Here is a 9987-nt window from a genome sequence, read left to right as displayed (position 1 = left end):
AGTATAGTTGAGCATCATGGGAAATGTAGTTCCAAAAAATCTGGGGTGCCAAGGTTTGCCATCACTGCTCTAGGGTCTTTGTTAAAAAAAACATATATAATGTTTGGGGGTTCTATGTAATTTTCTAGCAAAAAAAATTATGAATTTTACATGTAGGAGAGAAAAGTCAGAATTGGCCTGCATGCGAAGTGGTTAATGCAAGTTTCTGATCCACTCATAGCTACAAAAACAGCAGGATCCTGGAAACTGAATATGTATGCGGACGCCATCCCAGCTCCTCACACACGGAGATGTAGGCCTTCCATGTACGATGGTAATTCTTCCGAGAAGAGGACGTCCGTGCCCTCAGCATAGTGGAGATCACCGAATCCAACAGTCCTCGGTCCCTTAGCACCTGGCTTTCAACAGCCATGGCGTTAAAACCAGCGACGGTAAAGCAGGATGAAGCATTGGACCTTGCGACAGAAGGTCCTCCCGCATCGGCAGCCGACAAGGAACATCTGGCACCATTCTGACTATGTCGGCATACCAAGGCTGTCAAAACCTGGGGCAATCAGAATTACCAGAATCCCTTCGGCCTCCACTCTGCATAGCAGATGGGGTAGGAGTTTGAGGGAGGGGGGGGGGGGGGAGGCATAAATCAGCCGATAATGCCCCCATGGAGCCACCGTGTCTGTGGATGCGTCCACCCAGTGGTCTCTTGACCTGGCCACAAACCTCTGTACCTTCCGATTGAGCCGAGAGGCCAAGATATCCACATCTGATGTGCCCCACCTTAGGCAAATGAGCCAAAATGCATCCGGATGCAGCGACCATTCCCCTTGGTCCAGCATCTGATGACTTAGGTAGTCCGCCTGCCAGTTTTCTACGCCTGGAATGTACAGCCGGCAGGCGCCGCTTTGCCCACTGCAGGATGTGAGCGACCTCCAGTGCTGCAGCCAAACTCCTTGTTCCTCCTAGATGGTTGACATACGCCACCGCGGTGGCGTTGTCAGACTGGATCCTGACCGGACGCCCCTGCAGCCTCTTTGACCATGTGGAGATACACCGCCTGATCGTCCAAAGCTCCAGCACATTGATTGGCAGGGGGGATTCTTCCTGCATCGAGCGACCCCCAGCCGGTCAGGCTGGCGTCCCTTGTGATCACCGTCCAATGTAGAGGAAGGAACGACTTCCCAGACCGAAGGGCCAGAGACCTAAGCCACCAGAGAAGGGATTCTCCGACTAGCTGTTCATCCGAATTGGACAATCCAGGGATGTTAGAGATCTGTCCCATTTGGACAGAATCCCTTTCTGCAAGACTCGAGAATGGAGAGTGGAATTGAGCATACGTTACTGCCTCGAAAGTGGCTACCATGGGAGCCAAAACTCGCATGCAAAAATGCAGCGACGACCACCTGCGGGACACCTTCACTGCAGATTGAAGAGTCTGCAGCTTGTCTGAGGGGAGAAAGACTTTCGCCTCTGAGGAGTCCAGAATCAAGCCCAGGTACTCCAGGCGTTGAGTCGGCACCAACACTGACTTCTGGAGGTTCAACACCCAACCAAACTCCTGGAGAGTCTGAATGGTGATCACCACATCCCCCTTAATGCTGAGGCGGAAGCTGCTCTCAGGAGGAGATCGTTCAGGTAAGCCACGATTGCGATCCCTCGTTTCAGCAACGCCAGAATTGGGGCTAGCACCTTGGTGAAGACCATTGGTGCCATCGCTAGGCCAAAAGGCAGGAGTTACAGATAGTGCTCGTCCCCGACCGCAAATTGTACGAACCTCTAATGCCCAACGCCTATGGGGACATGCAAGTATGCGTCCTTGATGTCCAAAGATGCCAAGAAATCACCCTGATGGAGTGCAGCGACCACAGAATGAACCGATTCCATCCTGAACCTTTGTACTTTCACAAAGCCGTTGAGGGCCTTGAGGTCCAGGACTGGACAGACCCCTTCCTTCTCTGGGACTACAAACAATTGGCGTCGGTGTGGGTATCATCATCCCGCGCAGCAGCAGGTCCTGTACTGCCCCAAACAGGACCTCCTGATGAGCCGGAAGAAGATGAAGGTTGGGAGGGAAAAACTTGTTTGGCAGACAAGAAAAACTATCTTGTAACCTGATGAACTCAGTTCGCAGACCCACTGCTCAGAAAGAAGGTAGGTCCACCAAGCTGCAAACTCCCGAGAGTCGGGCGGGGGCAAACCTTCATGCAGCAACAGATTTGCTCGCAGGCTTGTGAAACCAGGGATGCTTTTGTACCTCAGCAGGCACTTTGTCGGACTGGGAACCCTTACCTGCCGACCCGGGTGGACGAAAAATCCACTTCTGAGCAGAAAAGGAGGGCCCTTGCCTACGGCGTGGCACCTTACCCTTTCTGGATTGTGGGAGCAAAGTACTCTTCCCCCCAGTAACACACTTAAGGCCATCCAGCGAGGCTCCAAATAGCCTCTCCCCCTGGAAGGGCAAAACCACCAGCACTTTCTTAGAAGTCTAGTCCGCAGACCAGCATTTAAGCCAAATCAGGCGACATAGCACCACAGCTGATACTGAGGCTCTAGAAAGCAAAGGGGCCGTATCTCGGACCACATCACAGACACATTTTAGGCCCTGCAGCAACTGGTCTGCCAGTTCCACGCAGACCGGGGAAACTTGTTGGTTCTCCAACTCGCGGTGCGGGCTTCCCCACTCCTTGTAAATAAAACTCATCAAAATTAGTTAGGTAGTGAAACACTACCTAGCACCAAGCAGTCCGGACCGGCTTGTGGAAACCAAAAGGGATGGACACCTCTGCAGATGCCCCTGCCGTATTCCCTATCTTTAGGGCATCCCGCACCTCTGTGATAAGTCCTCCTACTAGCGCTTTTTCCTCTGCTGACCTGGACACGGAGTCATCCTCGCTGTCTGACTGGTCCCAGTCCGCATCCTCTGACACGTCAGAACAGGGGCCACCTGTCACAGTGGGACCCGCATCTGAATCAGCTTTCCCCAGAAGACGGTGGGGGGAGGGAGTGTTTTTTAGCCCCCTTGCGCCAGCACGCCGGTTCCACCCTGGCAACAAAGGACTCCAGGACCGTCAACAAAGCGTACATAGGCACCGCAGGTGCAGGTGAGCCGGTTGCAATAGCAGGGCCAGCTTCTGACACCATGCTGACCCACTCTCGCCTGTCACCACTTAGGGACCTAAGGCAAGCCACAACAAAATCCCACCCTCCTAGCTGCCACAGACTGAGAGGCCCCCCGCAGGACTCGCCACCCTGACACAGGTGCCGCAATGCCGCCGTCCGCGCTCCCCTGTGCCAGTTACGAGTTGTCCTGTGTCAGTTTTGCGCTGTTCCAGACTGAAACAGCCACTCAGCACTAGAGTGAAACCAAGCTGGGGCTACTAGAAAATGGCCGCCTCAGCTAAAACGGGCTGAGAGCGCAGGGAAAATGGCCACCGGACTTCAAGAAAATGGCCGCGGTTAAGAAAAAACGGCCTGTGGCTACAAGAAAATGGCCCCCGGAAAATGGCCGCGGTTGGTGCGGCAGCCAGACCTCACATGGCAACACACAGACATGCAAAAAATGGCCTAAAAACAGGGAGAAAATGAGCAGACCACCAACTGCCCAGCAGAGCCCCCGAGACCAGGTGCATGCACTGCACCCCCTATGCCCAGTCACACAGTGGCCCATAGAATGGGGAGGAGGGAAAGGGACAGGGAGAGAAGAAAGGGAGAGTGAGAGACCCCCTAGTCGACCTCCCAGGGAATGCCCAGCTGCTCCATTCTGCCGAGACAGGTGGAACCATACTTACCCCTCCTGCAGGGACGCATTCCACGGACAGACCCATCACCCGAGCAGTACAGGTTGGCTGTCGGCCATGGCACACTGTGACTCGGACAGCAGTAGCCCGGTCATATGTGTGCCCTGGAGCATATAGCTCACCGGCCGCCCCTGGACCAGACGGGGCATGTTGTGGCCGACCCAGCACGTAGCTAGGGTCTGCTTGATGGCCAGGCTGGGGAGACTACCAGGATCTATATTATCCAGCCTGTCACCCAGCCCGGCTGTTGATTTTAGATCACAGGAACCAAAAAGCAGAAAAGAAAAAAATCTCAAGAACCAATGATCCCCACAGGGAGCCAGGTCCTTCTACACTAGGCAGAAAGAAACTGAGCTGCTGGAAGCAGAGTGATAGCCAGTAGGGACACCCCCTGGGCGGTACTGTGCAGTGTTTTTAAATGTTTTGCCTAGTCCTCTCCTGAAGGTAGCTATATAACCCTAAGGTCAAGATTTAAGGTGCCGTGTCCATCAATGAACGAAAGAGAAATAAAGTTTAAAAACTAGTGAATATGATATACTTGCCTATCTATTTACCAATACTAGCAGCATAAGGATTAAAAATAGTCAGTCAATGGTGACAGAGTGAAGTTCCACGTTAAGCCGCCCCCCCTAAATCCTTACCTGGCTCCTCTTTAGATCCAGCACTGCGCTCTCTCGCCAGTGGCTCCCGCTGTGGTCAATCAAAACTTGTGAGGAGGTGGAAGGACTGAACCACACTGTGTGTCAATAGACAAACAGAGCCTGACTTAGGAGCGAGGCCGCATGAGTGCCGGCATAGCAAGCGACTTGCTTTGGGGGCACTTGGAAGGGAGGAGCAGCCAAAAGCACCAGCAGGGGACCCCAGAAGAGGAGATTTGAGGCCGTTCTGTGCAAAACCATTGCACAGATAAGGTAAGCATACCATGTTTATTATTTTAATACAGAAAAAAAAAACTAAACTAAAGCTTTCCACTCACTTTAAATTGGTATAAGCCCAAACCAAAAATGTAATATGTTACAGCTTACCAATTTTTTTATGTGATGGCTGCATTTGTTTTCTTTTTTCACAATGTTATCACCTGCTGATCTGGGCAGTAACACACCTCCTTTATTATAGTGCCCCCACTCTGGCTGAAGGAACAACTGAGACACCTTTGGACAGCAGCATTGTCAGTCTGGAAGCAGGGTGGCATTATATGCACTAGCTGATTTAAATACACTAGGAAAATGAAGCCAACTCCAGCTAACAATTTTTTCCAGCAAAGTTTTTATTTTTCCTTTTGAGATAAAAGTTTACATAAATAAAAACAGATCATTGTAAGCACCACTGTCAGTGTTAAATGGTTTGTCTCATCCATCCAACCACTATATCTGCAGGCCAGCTTGTTCTGGATGAAAAACAACAGCTTACTGGCTCGATCACAAGGTGAAAACAAAGGAAATAAAGTCAAAAAAAAAAAAAAAGAAGACTATAAAGCAGCCATCACATTTAAGAGTTAGTAAGCTGCAATATAATGAATATTTGCTCTTGGGTGTATTATGGCTTTTGCTCTCTTAGGCAGGCCATACAGGATTCAAACAGTTAATGGGCAGGCTGAATGTACCAAGTTGATTGATCAACGTGGGTAAAACCAGCCTGCCAGGTTTTTTGTAATTATCGCTAGAGGCGGCTATAGCCGCTAGCAATAAAAACTGACTTGCGGAGATGATTTCCCATTGCCACCATCGCTGCCCCCCTCCCCCTCCCATGGGAGAAGATAAATGGCCTGGCAGGAGGGATTCCCGCATCAACATGGTCTGTGCTGATGGGGGAATTGTGCAAATTTCTTTCCTGCAACCAGTCCCTGCAGGAAATAAATTCACTCCAGAGAGCAGATATTACCTATAAACAAAATGTAGAGTCCCTTTAAAATGTTTACTATCTGGAAAGCATACTCTTCAGAGAATTCAAATTGTATTGACATAACAGGGTAGTCCTAATCTGAGTGAATCTATAGTAAATGTAAGTGTTCCTTTTAAGACGTGGTAAAATGCAGCAGAAGAAACAAAATCATTTGTTTTGATGACCCTGAATTCTCCATCAAATGCACTTCCTTGTTGTCAGGATGTAATTAGATCTCTTTAAAAAGCTTTAAAACATGTTATCCAGTGCAATTTGTATCCGAGTTCCACTTGTTCATTACAGAGCATAATGGTGAAATGTTCTTTGCTGTTGCTTGCTTGAGGAGCGGATGTGATTAATAATGCACTCCCATTTATATTTTGGTATTGGACAAAGCCATGATGGAGAAGAGATGTTCTGTGCTAACAGCAGAGCTATAAAACTGTTAAAGAGCACCTGTCCTACAGCAGTGTTTATTCAGGGATTGAAATCTAGAGCCTACTAATCCTCCAAGAAAAAGGAACAGAATACAGGCACCACTTGATGAATAATTAGCTGCTAAACAATGATACTATTCTAATAATCTGCATGCTCCAAAGCATCAAGATTGCTCAAAATGGACTCTGGTCCAGTTAGGAGATTCCACAGCCCCCGCTCCCCTGTGTCAGTGAGCGGCACCTGCAGAAGAGGAGGGAGCACAGATTCCAATGTTCCAGCCAAGTGACATCACAGCTCCCAGAATTCCCAGGTAAAATAATTACAGTAAACTAAAATGAAAAAGGAGAGGGTGATTTATCACTCCAATCTACTGAAATAAAAGGCCAAAAACACAAATTTTGACCTGCCCAACAGCCCTCTCAATTTTATGGTTCTCATCTGATTTAAAAAGACCCCATCAGGTCACTAAATAGAGGGGCGAGCTTGAGCGCACAATCATCTGAGGGCTATGACAGAGGCTGCAGTGCTACAAGCATTTTGCTATAAAAACAGGCACTGTAGGCAAAATATGAGGAACTGGACAGTAAGAGTAGTATCCATCTAGTATTTGTATAGAGTATGTAAGAAATATACAAATATGTGAAACGCTGTCTAACTTTCCTACTTTCTAGATTATAGTTTTTATAAATTAGCCCTTTATGCACTGTCATCTTATTACAAATTTTACCTATCAATTCCACAGATTTTTTTTTTCAAAACATGTGAACTGTGTTTTCAGAAACTTTACATATACTAAACTTTGTTATCACACTTTACTCTGTATAGGGGTCCTGGCATCATATTGCCACCAGGATGGAACTTTAACGGTAACACCACATCTTAGTGTAGAGTTGAACAAAAATCTTGGACAATATGAACAGGCTAAAGCTGAATTGTGGGTAAACACCAGTTAATTTAGTCATGTGTTCATTAAAAATTGAAAGTAGTTTATACCTGAGTGATATATAAAAAACACACACCAGCTTTGTCTTCATATTGGCCTCCTGTAATTCCTTTTAGAGCATAACAGGCTTTATCAGGCTGGCTTCTGCTGCAGTAGAGGTTCATCTGGCGGCGTTTCCTGATAGGAGTAATTGGGTCACATAAATGAATACACAGAATTAAAAATCCTCTGGCAGGCAAAACTGTTCTCCCTATAAGTAGTTTAAAGCCAATGTCCATGTTAACTTTCAATTTGCTCCAAGATGGCCCAAGCAAACAAATTCCTTCATTAACATGTGCACCCCATGGGGGGGCACTGTATAAACTGGATGTAGCCTACAGCAATGTGCTCTAGGTGTGAGACGAGATCTTCCCGACCCACACTTGGAACAAAATAGCGTCAGGCTGATCGGCACTCAGCCATTCATAAGCAGCTTTGTATTCTAACAAAGAAAGCTTCCTTTAATTGGCAGAGTTGACGATCATGACATTATCACCCTGCCTCTCTGACAAAGCCAATCAGAGAAAGCTTTGTATTTACTGATTGACTACAAAGCTGCCTATAAATGGTTGAGTGCAGCTCAGCCTGACATTTTGTTCTGGGTATGAGACCAGAAGATCTTGTCTCGCACCCAGAAAACAGTGATTTATGTAGCTGAAGCTACATACAGTTTATATAGTGGGTGCACATGTTAGTTAGTCAAGGAGATACTTTTAAACAAACTATCCAGCTTTAGCTGCATATTTAGTGTCTTGTTTGGCATCTATAAACTTCCTAAATTGCAGTTAATCTCAAGCCAGATATAACATATACATAAAAGCTTTGATATAATAAATACATTCCATTTTTAAATGCAAGCAGCGCAAGTACTGTAATTTGACTCGGTATCAGACTCTTACAGTCAAGATGAACAGGGGGCTAATGATGGGGTGTTGAATAATGATATGAGAAGGCAAGATGACAGATGAGTTCATCAATGAGCTGTGTTACACTTCAAATTGATCTTAGTGTCACTTTGGAGGCCTTGAAAACTTGGTTGTACACAGGGGCCTTGAGGCCTCTCCAAAAGAGATTATGCCCCTCTCCATGTAAAAGTGCACAACCTCTAATGTCTATTAGGGTTCTGGAATTTGACTGACATGAGACAAAGCTTAATGCCAGCAGGGAGCAAGTCTAAACCACAACCTGGGGAGAAGCGGAGAGCCTCTGTACAGTAAGAGTGACACAGTGATTAATTTTAAGTCCAACAAAGGAACTTGCAGGCACCATAAGGTGATTGTACATCAGCAGTATTGTTATGTTAAGAACATTTCAGGGCAGGTACAGCAGCGCTGGGAAGTTCCAAAATTAGAAGCATATAAATCTTCACTGCATGCACATGTGCTGACAGGAGAAAGACTGACTGGAAGAGACAGAGCAGGAACAATGATGGCTCGCCTGCTCTTTAATAGCTCTTATCCACTGCCCAAGTTAACATCTGGAGCAAACAACTTCACACTTAAGTAATTAGCAAGTCCAGGAATGCAAAAGGACCAGCACAACATGGACAGTCCTCTACTAAAAATCCAGCTTTATTAAATATACATTAAAACGTTTTACCATGTTTCAGACAGAAACCCGTAATGATAAAAGACTTCTGTCTGAAATACATAAGAGCATTTTAATGTATATTTAATAAAACTTAATCTATATAGAGTATTGTCCTGGAAGTGCTGATGTTCTATTTTGCCTTTTCAAAGGAAAAAGCAGATTGATGTTGCTCCTACATTTTTCAGTCTCTACACTGAGGGTGTGCTCTTTGCACCAAGATGTGGTATCACTAAGGTCTAGGAGCTTTTTGTGCCATCTAGCAGGGGTGCTTGGACAGGACTAGTTGAACACAGTTTCAAATGTTTTTTGCACATCAAACAGTTTATATAAATGGATATATTTAAGAATGAACTTACTTTTCGGAATAGAGCTCACCTTTAAACCCCAATTTTAGTTCAAAGTTAGCACAAGGGACATTACTTACAATCAATGTGATATGTCCCGTGTGTTAGTTGTGCTTTTGTTAAAATCTTCCATCCTCTGCTGCCACTCCCACCCCTGCAATCTTCCTGTGCGCTGGCTGGGGGTTAAAAGAGCCAAGGGATCTACCATATGCAAGCATTGAAAGTGCCAACTATGCCTGCCTTTGCCGCCCTCCCTCCATTCATGGAAGCTGTACTATAGCTTCCATGAATGAAACGCAATTTATAAATTGAGAATTCATAAAAAAATTTCATTCACTCAAGCGATAGTACAGAATGGAGAAGGGGGTCCAAAAGGTCTAGCATGGTTGATACTCTTGATGCGTCCATATGACAGGTCCCTTGGCTCTGATAACCCCTGCCACACCAGAAGAGTATGGCAGCGGGGGTAGGGGGGCATCGGAGGATGGAAGATTTCAATGAAAAGTACCAGCCAGGGACACATCACAATGATTTTAACATCCCTTGTGCTGATTACCACAGGTAATGGCTGGCTGTGTGAACAGCTATTAGTAACTGCAGCCGCTGACAGCCTGCTATTGTAGTGTATGAGCTTCGTGACAGCGAACACACACACACACACACACACACACACACACACACACACACACACACACGTCAAACCCAGCAGCAAAAATCAGATTCTTGCTGCTGGGAATCAGTGTTGATAAATGCCCGTGGTGCCTTTAAACGAGTATTTGCTATATCATGGCAGGCTTGTCCTTTACATATGCATACATAAAGAAGGAAAGAAAGAAAGAAAGAAAGAAAGAAAAAAAACACCATGCTACTACTCGCTGCCATGTTCTTTTAATTATAGTTTGTTGAAAGAATTAATCATTTAAAAGATTATTTTCGTCACCCTATATACACACACACAGTA

The sequence above is a fragment of the Lithobates pipiens genome, unplaced genomic scaffold, assembly GCF_037356315.1.
Source record: "Lithobates pipiens isolate NorthernLeopardFrog02 unplaced genomic scaffold, aLitPip1_a1.2 Scaffold_13, whole genome shotgun sequence".
NCBI lineage: Eukaryota > Metazoa > Chordata > Amphibia > Anura > Ranidae > Lithobates > Lithobates pipiens.
This window is presented reverse-complemented; position numbering follows the sequence as displayed.